Genomic DNA, 14,624 nt, shown 5'->3' on the forward strand with positions numbered 1-14,624 from the left:
TGGGCTGTATGGGACATGGAAAGATTTAGCTTTCAGGGTTGTTCTTTCCCCCCCCCTGAATAAAGGATAATTGTTTCCAAGCTAATTAATATGGTTTATTTATTATTAGGCAATAGTAGGTGGAATTGAATCCTGGGCAGGAATAACCTGGCCACAGCAAGGTGACGGTATCTCGGATCACACTGTATTCATTGTGTCCTAGCCCACGAGCAGAGGACCTTTTGCTCTTCAGCAGATGTTGTTTCCTTGGTTTTTCCCATGTGACAACCAAACCAGAACTCCACCCTGCTTTATGCCTGATGGACTAGGCCTTTCTGGGGGCGAGTTAATAATTATCGGCTGGGCGGGTGCATAAATGGTGTGGGAGGGAGCGGGGGCACCATTCCAGGCGACTTGGGCTTGTGCTGTCACACTGTCAGCCTCATGTCCTGGCTAGAGGGCAGATCCCACGTGTGGCCCACTGTGCTGAGAGCTCTGGGGCAGGTGGGGAGAGGCCCCATCCCAGCAGCTGCCAGCCCCTCCCACCCAGAAATGCCCCCAGCAGTCCCCCCCCGAAGCAAGCAGACCCCTTTTCCCTTGCCAGTCTGCTGGTGGCATTCCCGATGCCATCCCATTTCTGTCGTGGGTCGTTGTACGTCACACATCATCCCAGTGACCCTAAGAGTGAGGGCCGATGAGAGGTGGGAGTGGGGTTCAGGGCCTGGAAGGGCTCCCTCCCAGGGGGTGTGTGACCGCCCTGATGGCGGGTAAGCGGTGGGCGTGGGAACACACAGGACGGGAGGGCCCTTCCCTTGTCTGGAGCAGGGGTGCAGGCTGTTCTCCCGTCCCGTGAAATGCGCTCCTGTTGTGAGTGAGCTGCACGCCCTGCTGTGCTGCCCGCGCGGCTGTCAATCCCGCAGAAGGAGCTTCTTGCTGACACTGGCGGGTCTGTTTTAGGGGATGGACATTTGGTTTCTCTGAACTTCTGGGTTCCTCGTCTGTTTGAGGAGCTTTTTCCCACCCATTGCCCTTGAGATAATTGTGGGAACCTCTGGATACATGGGAAAGCCCCTGGCACCCACTTCCCATGCTGTCACATCCTTATCGTGGTCCCATCACTCAGGGTCACTCACCTCTCACGCAGACTGACACCCCAAAACTGCTGTGGGGGTGAACAGATGGAAACAGGCTTTACATGGGGCCGGATGCAGGGGCCTTCAGGTCACAGCTGGGCTCCCTGGAGCTGTGGTTTTGCATTCTCTGGGCACTTCTTACAGCAGCCCCATGGGCAAGTCACTGCTGAGGGCTGGGCTGCCCTGGCCTGAGCCGGACGGGCAGCAGGATGCCACGTGGGGGGGCCTTGCCCCTGGGAAGGCTGGGTATTTCCTGGAGTGCCGGAGCGTCGTCAGCATGGCTCCGCTGTGACTTGGGTAGCAGCGGGTGCCTCTTGAAGGATGCCAGTGGCGTCTGTGCCAAGAGAACATTTATAAGGAGGAGGCTGGGTTCTGGGTGGTTCTTCCCCAGGCCCTTGTGCTTCTCCTGAGCACAGCCAGCACAGGGCTCTCCCCGAGGGGAGGGCAGGGCCTCCCTTCCATGGTGGGGCCAGCGCGTCGCTCTGCTCAGTGACCTGCTGGGGAATATTGCACCCTGTATCTCAGGATTTGGGCAGAGATGGGTTTTGTTCTTAGACGATGCTGATGCACAGCCTTGTCCTGGAGTCGTGTGCCAAATCTGATGATAACTAGCATTTATTGAGTACTTGCTGTATGCAGGTCCCGGGCTGAACTTTCTTACCTCTTTGAAAGGATACTCTCCTGTGAGTGTTGTCTCCTCCATCCCAGACAGGACCGAGTCCCAGGGACTTGGTCATTTTGACCCATGGAGCCTGGGGTTCTTCTATGTGGTTCCTGATAAGTCCATGCGGTCTCCCTGTCTTTTCCCAGGAGTCCTTGGTGGCAGTAAATTGGTGATTGCCTACAGGGTGACTACAGATTACTTTCCGGTTTTCTATTTAAATAGTAAATGTGAAAGAGGCCCCCTGGATCTGAGGGGAACACAGATGAAGGAGGGCAAGACCCAAGGAAGCCGCCAGCAGGTTCCAGACGAGGCTGGCGCTCTCCCTGGATCCTGGGGCTGCCTCTGCCCATGTTTGCCACCTGAAGCCCTTTCTCCTGATAAATGCCCAAGCCAGCCTGGAGGAAAGGAGGCAGTGGTGAAGCATTGCCCACTGCCCATAGCAGTACAGTAGGTGGCGTTTTAAAGTCTAGATGACCCAAATGTGAGTCAGTGAGAGCAAGAATCCAGGTGGAGTTCAGGCAGGCCTCGAGTGGTAACAGCCATTAGAAATAATTAATGCAGAGTAAGTGCCAGGAAGTGGGCACTTTGTCACATAAATGCGCCCACGGCAGGGGGGATGGTGGAGCTGGGGAGCTGGGGTGCTTCCTGTGTGCCTGGTCCTCACTTTACAGTTTGGGGGGGTGGGGAGCCTCAGTGCCATGAAGGGCACAGGAGCAGTTCGGGGAGACAGCTGAAGTTCAAGTGCAGGCAGGACTGGTCCTCCTGGAATGAGCCATGGCAGAGCCCTTCAGCCTCGCTTCAGACCTTCTAAGAGCTCATCTCAGGCTTTTGACAGATTTTCCAGGGGGCTCATCCCATTCAGTTTCAGAAAAGCAGAGTTATTAACTACATACCTAAAATGTGATTTTTCATAACCAACGTAGTATGTTAAGAAACTAAAAATCTCGGTGGAGTGGACCCTTCCAGGCATTGTGTCCTGAATTGTTTCCTGTATGTAGAAAGCCCCAGGACCGTGGCCTGGCCCAGACTCCTCAGGCTTTGGGTGCTGCTGTGCTCTGGGTGGGGGGGTGGGGTACGTACCCCTCGCTGTCATCATCTTTGGACGGAACACATCATTTACCAGGTGATGTTTACTGCATTCACCCAGGTGGATGGTACCGGCCCAAAACAGGAGCCCTTCTGGCCAGAAGCAGCAGAGTCAGCTTGGAGCTGACCGGCATATCTCACCATGGCCGAAATACTCTGCGGGACAGCCCATTTGGGCTCCTGCGGTTGCTGGTTGAGGAGCAGTGGTGATTTTAATCAGCTACGCCATTTCTGTGTCTTGTTGCATATGTACTCTTGGAAGTTCTTAGAGAAATCCTGCCAAGAGAATTTCCCCCGGTGAACGTGCAGAGAGGGCACTGCTCCACGTTGTACTGCCACCACGTTGCCTTTACCGTCAGTCTTTTTAACTACCTCTGTCGACCTTCAAGTAACAATGGGTACTCGCTTTAAAGATTCTGACCGTCTTCCGGGCCGTTCAATGTTCTTAATTCACTAGATAAGCTGTCAGTGTTCACGTGGGCCGTCTGTCTGCAGGCTCTCGAATTTCCGTCTTGAAATTCCATGAAATGTCACCGCCTTTGTGAAGTCTTCTACACAGGGAGAGTTAGTTGTCTATTCCCTCTTTAGTTAATTTTACTATGAAGCATCTCAAAGAATCTGTACCCACCGCTAAGATTAGGTTGATGTTAACATGCTACTTTTGTTTAAACATAAGTAATGTTACAGACATTATGAAGTCTTAAATCCATATGTATAGAGGGTGCCAAAAATATGCATGCACATGTAAAGAAAGGAAAACTGTATTAAAATGGTAATACTCAATATATACCAATAGCAAAAGATGAATACAAGTCACATTTGACTTCTGCAATTACAAGAGGTGCTCAAAATGGTTACCATCAGCGTCCAGACACTTATGATTATGGTGAACTACTGCTCGAGCAACGTTGACCAAAGTGTCCACTTATGTAACATTTTTTTGGCACCCCCGGTATATATGAAGTAAATATTCCAAATATATAAGGTATGTATCGCTTTCTTTATATATTTGGAAATTCATTGTTTACGTATATAACATATATCCATAAACATTTGATTACTCTGAAGCATTTGAAATAGAAGGGAAAGGCTAGGACGTGGGATGCTAGGGCAAGCAATATAGTCCAGGAATATAAATTCCTGGATGCAGTTAGTTAAATATTTGATATCCTACTATGTTCCAGACGTGGAGAAATCCTGAGATGAATACAATTTCATCAGGAGGCGGGACTGTCTCAGCCCCCACCCCTTCCTCGAATTGGAAAATTGGGGGTGTAAAGTGTTGCGGGGGCACGACACAGCACAGTTGGGAGCGAATTACTTCTCGGCTGTGGGTGCATGAGAACTGACTCTAGAGGATGGACACCCTTCTCCTGAATGGTCCTCAGAGCCATTCCTGCCACTGACGAGTCTAGTTGTGAAGTGGGAGCTCTGGTGTCAGCGCTGGAACACTCTGCTTCCTTGTTACATAGAGAAGAGCACAGGTGGGTGGGGAGTGGGGGTTCAGTGGTTCCTTTCGGACTTGGTACATAATCCCGCAGGATATGTCACAGGGTTGGAGCCCAAGAGATTATATTGTTCTAAAAGAGGAGAAACTGTTAAACTCTAGCTTCCTAAGATTTGCATGGTTTGAAAAGTAGAGTGTAGCTGTGAAGCTGGTTACAGTAATCTCATACATTTAAAAAACAATAATCAACCATTTGAATCCTGGTTAGTTGTAAGGCAGGCTTGGCAATAGTCAGCATTGGCTGCATCCATTCGTTTCCATGAACCATGCCTCTCCTTTCTCACGGGACTGGAGAACGGCTACCTCCAAACACGGCACTGCAGTTGCATGGCAACTCCATTGTTGAAATTCCATCTGTTCTTATGGGAAAGCCACAGAAAAGACACTTGGACATGCCTGCTGCCCAGGTGTTGGCTTGCTGTGTCAGCCACAGGCGGAGTCACTTCCTCCTCTGTCCCCTTACAGTGCCGCGTGTGCAGGAAGTGGCTCAGATAACGTGGATGACACCATATATTTGCTTTTCACTCCATGTATAGGAAAATAAATGTGAGTGCCGTTTAATGCATCACCTCTTTTCATATCGCATTTGCTAAGAAAGTGCAATTTTATTGAACATTAGGATTGAATTCTTAACTGAGTAATCAATTTCAGTAGTAAGTTAAAATGCCTTCTATTAATGGACAACTGCAACCGTTAATCAGAGTTACAGTGGATTAACAGTTGTCAGCATTTATGCTAATAGCACTTATAAACCATGGGCTTATGGATTGCACTTTATAATTCCATGTTTCTCAGAGAGTTGGTGATACTTTTTGCTTGGAGGTATTGATTGTTTTGAGCCCTGGCTGGCTACTTGAAGATGTAAAGAAAGCTAAATGACATTTTCACGGTGATGACACGATAGCACCTTCTGGTTTTGCACACTTGGCTTCGTGTCAAAATAGATGGAAAGGGTTCATTTGTTCTGGGGCTCTGCTGTTTAATTTGATCTGGTGTGTGACTAAAGCAAGACAAATAGTATTTTTAATGAAACCATTTAATAACCTCTGGTAGCTTAGAGTCGGAGGCATTGGAAAAATGCAATTAAAGGATGGCCAGATATAAACAACAACAACAACAACAAAATCACTGCGTTAGTAGCCTCACTGACCCAGTTCATTTTGCTTTCAGGGTTTCATCACCGTAAATGGTTTTGAACCAATGAAGCTGAATTCCCTTCAAAAGACGGACAACCCATCGTGTGACCTATAGAGTTTGTGGACAGATTTATATTGGTGAGTTACTGTAAACTATCGCCAGGTAAAAGTTCGGGTTTTCTAAAATCCCGTTTGGAATGTGTTTTCAATTAGTTAATGACTGTGGATCACCGGCAGCCTCGGGATGTTGCACTGGGATGTCTAATAGCAGGATCATATTGATTGTCTTTCAATTAACTGCATCTGGTATTTTCATTTATCAAAAGCAAAATACATGTAATTAACTCTGAAGCAATATAGTTCAGTGTAACGTGATTGTTGCTGCTGCTATAAAGATAAGTCAGCGGAAATTATACTGCTAAGAACTCAAGTCAGACTGGAAGTCATGGTGGGACTCTCGACATATTAATTACAAAGAATAAAAATGAATTAGGGAAATAGTCTCATGTCGCCCCCACGTCGCTTGACCAGATGGGTGATGGATGCCTTCAGAAAGAAAGTGGCTCGCTGATGATGGCTCGTCTTTAATGAGCTTAGATTTTTAGAGTTACCAACCTCTAGGATGTCTTGAACATGTAATGATTTTTTCTGGTGGAGTTGATGGGGAGTGTGGTGTGTGCTGAGGAGAGCATTCGGTTCTGTCTACACTCATTTGAAGTGTGGTTGAGAAAAGATCGATCGGTACAGTTCAGCCCTCCACCGGAGCAAGGCTTGGGGGGTCCCGAGTTTAGTTTCACATGCCTTTAGCCATTTTTCACAGAACCTGGATCTTACTCAACATCTCCAAGTGGCAACTTTTTAGAAGTGATTGATTTTTATTCTGCTTTAAAAAAAAAATGTTTTCTCCTTGAGCTAACAACATCATTTTAAAGCAAGAAAAAAGAGCACGGGAGCAGATTTTCTCAGCGTGTTTTTTGTCAAACCCCTGCACTCGTTTCCTGAAGTGTTGACTAGAACCGAGCCTCTGGTTTGAGGAAAGGTCAAGTTCACCACTGTGGCCTTAGGTAGGGTGTCCTCAGAGCCTGAAACACCCGTGGGCGGCGCAGACGAACCTCAGCCTGCAGCCGAGTGGGTCGTGGCTGCAGGAAGGCGTCTCACTGTGTGTCTCCCTCCATTTTCCCGTGGAGTCGGTCGAGTCAGCTGGGGACGCCAATGGAGCTGCCCCGTCACTGGCCGTCTCCTCTTCGAGGCATTTTGAGGCCTCGTTTGTGAATGGAGTCATCTGCCTGGGATGGTGTCAGAAATCCCTGCGTTTCGGAGGGAATTTGCTGTAGAAGTTCTCAGGCAGAGACACTGTTGTACGAGTGATCGGGCGTCTGCGGTTGGTGGGGTATTAGTTCCAGTTTTGGATGCGGGGGCTGAAGTTTTCAGTCGCGATGGAAATCCATTGGACACCCGTGGGCCCACAGACGTCCAGTTCCATGTCCGAGCACTGGCCGTGCCCGATGCCTGAGTCCTTCACAGAAAGGTGCCCGAAGGTCACGGGCTGGGCAGTGGGGCATCTCGCCTGGAGAGCCAAAATGAGAGCGACGCTTGGTATACTTTATAGACACCACGGGTTAGAAAAGATAAGAATCTAGAAATTCTTAGCCTAAGCATGAAATGGACTTTTTCAATATCAGCAGGGTTGAGGAGCAGCACTTTTCATTTGACTGAGCCTCATAGCTGGACCACTGCGGGGTCCTGTTTAACAGTGGTCTCGATCTCGGAGAGAGGAACGCAAACGTGTAAATGCATCCGGCCGCAGAATGAAGTGGCAGCACAGCTCCTGATAAGTTTGGCCTCGTGTGGTGGTTCCCGGCACGTCTGTGTTCTTGGCATATTTTGGGGTCATGGTGTTTGATAGCACGCTGGCATAGGATCAGGATGGCACTGGGGTTGGCGCTAATTGGCGCATGGCCACTGTGCCCGGGGGTGCTCCTGGGGTCCCTACCCACGTTGACTGTGGCCCTCTTGGCCTGGCTGCCCCCCAGCACCCCGACAGTGGGTTAACCTTCACCCTTGATCACCGCTGCGATAGTCACATGCCCCCAGAAAGCACGTCTGAAGTCTTGGACCTCTTCGCCATGGCTCGTCACTTTGCCCGATACGTTGTACCCCCTTTTTTGGGCGGCTGCCCTCTCGGCCCCACCTGCAGTCGATACATAGCTGTGCAAGAGGGGCATCTTGGCTCGCAGCCTGAGGAAGGATCCTGCGTGGACTTCGACCCGCTGAGATCTCCAGTCTAGACAGGTCTCTGTTCATGTGGGCAGAGGAGACGGAAGTAGACGAAAAACATGAAACTTGTGAAAAGTCTCAGCCTCAGAATAGCAACGCTGGGAAGTGCTAGAACCATTTATGTTTCATTTCTGTCCTCTTAGGAATTTTGAGTATGTCCTCATTTAATAGCATTGTACACCTATTATTCTAGACTTGATAGTTTGGATCGTGGCTTTTTTTTTTTTTTTTTTAAATAACTTGAAGCATTTCAGCTCTCTCTCCCCAAAGAGGCTCACTTTGTCATTACTAATGAATAATGACCCGCCACACTGAGGTCCTGCTGCATTTTGTTCTGCTTTTACTGTCCATTCTGTATGTTACTTGTCGTCAAATGAAAGCCCAATATGCACTCTGCGGTGCTGACTTCTGAAACCAGAGTTAGTTCTCCATGGCTTCAGGTGGCTCATTGTTTGTCTTGTACCGTTTCGTTAATAAGCATTAACATGTATGACAGCACCCAGTTACCTTGTAACTTTAACAAAAGTGTCAGGGAAAAATAAGTGCTTTTTGTTCAATGCCTACAAGTAAGTGGAAATGGAAACCAGAGCCCTTTGCTTTTATTCTGTAAGATGATGTTGGGTGAGTGGTGGCTGTGGTTTGGCACAGACCTGACGGTGTAGCCGGCCGCCTGTACCCAGAGAAGCTCTTGCACTGTGCTGTTTTGACAGGTCATCATAATGATGTAGAAGCATGACCCGCCTCACAAGGCCCAGGGAGAGGCGCTCTGAGGTCTCCAGGGTGCTGACGGGGCGCTTGGTGGTGGGGAGGGCTTTGCCGCGGTCTGCCATGGGGGACCAGGCTGTGGACCATCTGAAGTGGGGCTTTCGCGGGCCCCAAGGTCCCGTGAGGTCTTCTGCCTCGTCATTAGGGCCGCTGCCCTGCTTCTGCCAGGACAGATGTCTTTCCCGAAGAACAAAAGAGAGAAGATTGTCTTGCTTCAGAAACAAACAGCATGGGCGGCTGACTGTTGAGTCTCAGTGGGGTCGGTGGGTGTGGTCACGCTGGTCCTACCTGTGGCCTCCGAGGGTCTTCCTGAGCTCACGGCCTGCACCGGTCATCGCCGTCCAGCTCTCCATCTGGTCTACACAAGGGACGTGTGATCCTGCTCCAGTTCTTAGGCCAGTGGCTTGACTGCCAGCGTTGAAAACCACAAACCCGAGGCACATCCGCAGGCCCTTTCATCTCTGGGGGAACTCTCCAGATGAGAAACAGCCAGGAGGCCGAGGTAGGAGGATGCTGGTGGAGCGTCAGCCAGCTCTCTGTGGAGCAGGGAGGAGGGGCCCAGCTGGAGCTCTGGGTTCTTGGTTCTTGTTTGCATTTCATTCCTGAGCCGCAGCTCCAAACTCACATGGTAGCCATTCTGTGGGAGGTGTGGATTCAGCGCTTGTCCTTTCCTCCTGAGAGTCTCTGTCCTGGCTGGGACCAGGGAAATCGTCCGTCCTAGTCACAAGGGTGGAGCCCCCAGCCCCTCACAACTGCTGGTTCTAATCAGAGTCGATTTACCAGCCAGGGAGGCGCAGAACGAAAAAGAGGATCTTCATTTTCACTCTGTCATCCCTGTGTCTGGAGCAGGCGAGCCCGCCTGAGCGTCCTCTGATTCCTGGCCCGGGTGGCTCTCTGCTGGAGGCCCCTTCTTGGGAAGGACTGTGGTCCCGGGGCCTCTTTCCCTGGTGAGGTGGGAGGTGTGTCGTTATCCAGGTGTGATGCTGGCACAGGTGCGAGGGCCACCTCTCTTCCGAGATCCTTAATGACCTTTGGCTGAGGTCTCCATGTTATTGGTGAAGAACTTGATGCTCAGATCCATTTGCCAGCACTGCCCTTTGTCCCCTGCTGAGACACTGCAGTAGTGGCACTTGCTTTGCCAGTGTTGCAGGATCCTTTTGGAGTCGGTGATGAGTCCTGGGTTCCACGGTTCCCTGGAAGTTCATGTTCTCAAATGTCCGTCCCTGCCCCAAGCACTTGGTCTGTGCAAAGTGAGATCTGTGCCAAGTGCAGGACGCTGCCCCCAGGGGTGTGGCCTGTGTGCAGGACCCACAGGTAGCAGACAAAGCCCCTCCAAGGCCAGCCATGGTGGGGACCTGAACAAGCCCCAGACATAGGCATTCCTGCCCCACCCCTGCTGTCCGCAGCAGACAGAGGAATGGCAGCCCAGGTAACGGGGACAACCAGAGGCAGATGTCCGTGGACTGATCATTACCGTTTCCCTGAGACTTGGAGCACGTGTGTTTTAAAGGGAGGAAGTATGGGGAAGAGTGGATGGAGGTGATGGCCACACTCACTGAAGTTTCAGAGTGAGGATGGATGTGTGGATGTGAGTGGGTGAGGAAATGAACTTGGTCGTATGAACGTGTGGGGTGTCAAATCAGGTGTTCTGGACGTGATTGACAGAGAGGAAAAGGTTATTTTTGTGTATGTGTAAATAGTTTTGTTTCGTATTTATGTGTTACCACCCTCCCTGTTAAAATACTACTCCTCAAATACATCAGACCAGTAACATTTCTTTTTAACGTGGTCTTAGTTTTAGACAGTTTCTGTTTTTCCGTCTGGCTTTGTATGGAGGGACACACCACTACCTCCCCAGGTTCAAGGGTCATCTGGCATTACTTTCAATTTAGCAGCAACTCCCTCAGCTACAGATGTTCTAGAAATACTTCACAGCTTAAGAAACAGCCCATGTGACACTGAAAGAACTTGGGTACGTTCAGAGTTTTTCATCTCTAATTTCTGGATCCTAACTTAATGCCGTTTCTAAAGTAAGGCTTTTAGGAAATGGCTGAGAATTCAGTTGTCCCTGGTGGAACTCTGTCCCTCAGGCCTGTTGCCGGTGGCTTCCTCCTTCCCTGGCGTCTAACACCCACTGAATACATTTGCTTTATTTATTGATTGATTGACTCATTTATTTTTGGCAAACTTGGCAACTCCCACCTGGCCCCGTGCTGTTAAAAATAAAGTCTTCTTGGTTAACTGAATGCATTAGCAATTCATTCTTTCCACGTAGCAATTAAGATGGTTCCCCGAGACTTGTACCAGTTAAGGATAAATAGGTTTTAAAAGAAAGTGCTGCGTAATTCATCGGTTTTTGTGTGTGGGCACACGGGTAATGCATGAGAATATCTGCCATGAGTGGACTCCAGTGCAAGGAGGTAAATGGAACATTTTTCTGTACTTATCCTAAGAAGCAGGCCGAACAGTGACATTTATACATATTTCATAATGTGGTTTCTTTAGGCAGGGAGCAAACAAATCAATTTCTCAGCAGTATACTATTTAAAAGAAACAGCAACAACCTGTGGGGTGGGTTGCAGAAGCTGTTACAGTTAATTATATATGGCGAAAAGATAGACTATTAGGGGAGGAAAAAGTTAATGTGCAGGGATAAAAAACCCAAACCGTGGAAGAGCAGCACTTCTGAGCATCCGATCACGGTGTTTAATTTCCATTTCTGCATAAACGCGTAGGAACTGACAACAATGGCTCCTACGAAGGACGGACCCCGTTGCCATCTTTCTCCAGGCTGCTGAGATCAGGTGTCCCCTGAGCTTTCCTCCTGTCGGGTCTGTTTGGAGCGGGCCTTGGTTCATCAGACAGTATTGCGCTGCCGTCCAGTATAGGAGATTTGCAGAAAACATGTGAAGATACCTGGTTCCTGTGCCCTGTAACTTGACACCTTTACTGTGGTTGCCTCCCTCTTCTGTTCAGCGAGACATTGTTGAACCGAAAGAAGCCCTTTGATGGCCTGGCCGGGTGAGACCTGCATCTCCTTGAGAAATGCCGCTGAAGCAGGACGGGTGATTGGTTTCCCTGGTCGCAGCGGGAGGCTGTCAGCTGGAGGACACCAGAGCCCCAGAAAGGGCCTTGCCCCTTTCCAGGGGGAGTGTGGGGCTCGTCTGGGCCAGGCAGGTCTACTGGAATGCCCCTTGGTTCAGCCGGTCACTGCGGCTGTCGTCCCGCCCCTCCTGCAGACTGAAGATAGGTACCTGCTTCCGCAATTCAGGACTTTGGGGACTGGAAAGTAAGGTGGGAAGCACCGTGGAAGGGCAGGTTCTGTGTCCTGGGGGATCTAGACTCAAGGTGCCCTTGGTCTCTTTGCATCTCTCAATATCGATAATCGACTGGGATTGGCCTTGCTGGGAGCCCATCACCCCGTCACAGGTTTGAGTCCTCACACGTTCCTGGAGTGCAGGAGGGTGGCCCAGGGCCTGGCGTGAGACCATGCTCATTAATAGCCCAGAAACCCAGGATGTTTGCCTTCTGACGCTATCTGGTGAAGTTAGATAAAGGTGTTTGTTGTAGGCAGACTTGGGTTAAGGAGCAGTGCTCTATTAATATAGAACCTTCTAGTGTGATTTCCATACGTTCCCTGAGGCAGAGGCCCTGTCTGTTGTCTGCTTTGTCTCCTTGATTTTCTGTGGTCCGTACATTACAGAAGCCACAGGACTCTTTTGGAATGAATGAATTCCGGGCTGCAGTGGGACCAGGGCGGTTTGGGATGGCTGGGTCCAGTCGTCCCACCGTCTGTCTGGTGGGTATGGCTGTGCCTTCTCTGCAGACAAAGGCAAGCCAGCATGTTACACTACCTGTTGGGGGAGGTGTATGTGTTCTGAGATAATAAAGCGTGTTCCTGAGCTTTCCACCACACGAAAGCGAAGGCAAGCCCCCAGGTCCCCTACCCGCAGGCAGGGTGGGGAGTTTGAATTCTCTGTTGCTTGGAGACCCAGCTGTACTCTCCTGTGCACTGAGGGTATTTGTGGCAGCCTTGTGGGTGGGCGTGCTGTGGTTCAGCTGCCTTGATTGTACCTGAGCTGGGATTATGAGGACGGCAAGGAGGCCCAGTGGGCTCCCAGGGTCCCTTGGGACTGCAGGACAGATGGCCTGTGTATCAGATTCCTTCGTGGGCCCAGCATGGTGGCCACCTCCTTGCCTGCCTTTGGAGATTTGGAAGCTGGTATTTCCTGTATGTGTAACCAACCGATGGCCCCAGTCCCACATTTGTTAAAAACCTGAACTTGGAGCGTACTGTACTCCTGGCTTTTCATAATTCAATTGAAACTCACTGCCGTCTCCTAATTACAGCGGAAGATGACCTCTAAACCGCGAAGTAGGGCTGTAACTTCCTCTAGGAAAGGCGGATTCGTATTGATTTGTACTCTGATCTCCCATGGGCTTAAATGGCAGCACCGCTGAGGCCTGTTTAAAGCCGGAAAGCCTTGTGCGTGCGTGTTTAAACAGCAGATTATGCGGTGTGAGCCTTGGCCGGGAAGCAGCCCATCTCCGTGGTCAGGACTCACATCGTAACAGTCGCTCCCTCCCGCAGCCCGATGGCTTTGGCACATCTTCCTCGTGTTTGCACGAGGAAGGCAGAGATCCCAGGTGCAGAGGGAAAGACCTGGCTGGCCTTGGTGACGGGTAGGAGAGGGGTCCTGTGGCAGGGCCAGAAATGCTTGCAGAATGGCTTTGGCCACCTCTGATGGCTTTGACCTTGGGCAGACTAAACCCCTCTGCACTGAGTGCCTGCCTCAGGTTCCCTCTGTCAAATGGGGGTGGACAGCAGTGCTTAATGTCAAGAGTTGTGTGGGTTCAATGAAGCCGTCATTGAGGAGGGCTGAGCAAGTACCCGGTCCGCTGTACGGACTTCTGAGGACCTTATTTAATGGCTTCTGTCAGCATCAGCATGAACAGCAGCAGTGAATGAGATAGGTATGCGTTTAGCTTGCAGGTGGGGGAGGTCCCGGTCACCTCTCCACGGCTGGAGGAGTACAGCATGTGTTTCTAAGGAGGTACCTGGCGTCTGGGTTATAGGGACATTCAGATGTAAGATGACTTACCTTGCTCATGACAGACAGTTCCATCCTGTTTTCCTCCTGGGACTTTGGAAGTGGGGCGTATCCTCCTTTCCCACCAACCTGGTAATGTTTCTTCATCGAGGGATGAGGGCTTGGGGTTCCCTGAAGCCTTTCCCACGTGTCGTACATCTGGTTTGGTGAGAGCGAGGTGATTCGAGCTACAGCAGGGGCCAGGTCCTGGGGTCAGGGGACTGTCCCCAGGTGTGACTGGCCGGCTACCTGGACACCTGTTGAATAACGTGAGTCCTTCTGTGGGAGCGAGTCCCCACTCTCCCACTCTCCCGATGGCTCAGAGTCTCTGCAGTTTGCCCAGACATTAAATGTGACCAGGGGAGTGAGGCCGGCGGTGACCGGGTCAGCTGTGGAGAGGCCCAGCACACAGGGCTTTCTCCTGAGAGCTTCACTGAACGAGGCCGTTAGCACGGCCACTTCACATGAAAGGCTGTTAGATTCAGGTCACCAGGTTTGGACTCCTGCATTTTACGGCAAAATCTAAAAATGCAGATTTGTAACTACCCATGTTAATGAATTCAGATTGTTTGAATTTCACACTGAATAATGGCTGGAATTATCAGAGCCTGGGGCTTATGAGATCCTTGGATCGGTATAATCTTTTCTCAAGATTCGATTGATGGCCTGATGTAATATCACATTACTTTTATTAACAGTCTTGGCCATAAAAGAAACACACCTATTAGGAGAGGAGAATTCAGTAAAAACAGTAGTAATAACAAGACAATTTGGAGTATGTAATATATGCAGTAAATTTCAAAATACTGGATCATTTAAAATGCAGTGTTGTGCCCATAGATAGTGACGGCAATACCTCTGGACCCCAGGGCTTCCTCTTTTCTGCATTAAAAACATTCTATTTAAATGCAGATTTTGATTTGCAGCCTAAGAAGAGAGTTCAGGAAGTATGGGAAGGACCACTCTGCATCTCTTACATCAGCTTTG

At 50.0% G+C, this 14,624-nt stretch overlaps 1 protein-coding gene across 4 annotated transcripts in view; it reads left to right on the plus strand.

Annotated features, from left to right (window-relative positions):
* The window catches only part of CTBP2 (C-terminal binding protein 2), a 155,067-nt gene that overhangs the window by 41,728 nt on the left and 98,715 nt on the right, over nucleotides 1-14,624 (plus strand). For 3 of the 4 annotated variants that reach the window (XM_033131001.1, XM_033131003.1, XM_033131002.1), the window contains one exon: nucleotides 5,540-5,643. The gene's annotated coding sequence lies outside the window, so the exon portion shown is untranslated. Of the gene's footprint in view, nucleotides 1-4,896; nucleotides 4,916-5,539; nucleotides 5,644-14,624 lie in introns of those variants that run through there. The other variant, XM_033131004.1, reaches the window with a different exon arrangement.

Source organism: Rhinolophus ferrumequinum, chromosome 16, assembly GCF_004115265.2.
Source record: "Rhinolophus ferrumequinum isolate MPI-CBG mRhiFer1 chromosome 16, mRhiFer1_v1.p, whole genome shotgun sequence".
Taxonomy (NCBI): Eukaryota; Metazoa; Chordata; class Mammalia; order Chiroptera; family Rhinolophidae; genus Rhinolophus; species Rhinolophus ferrumequinum.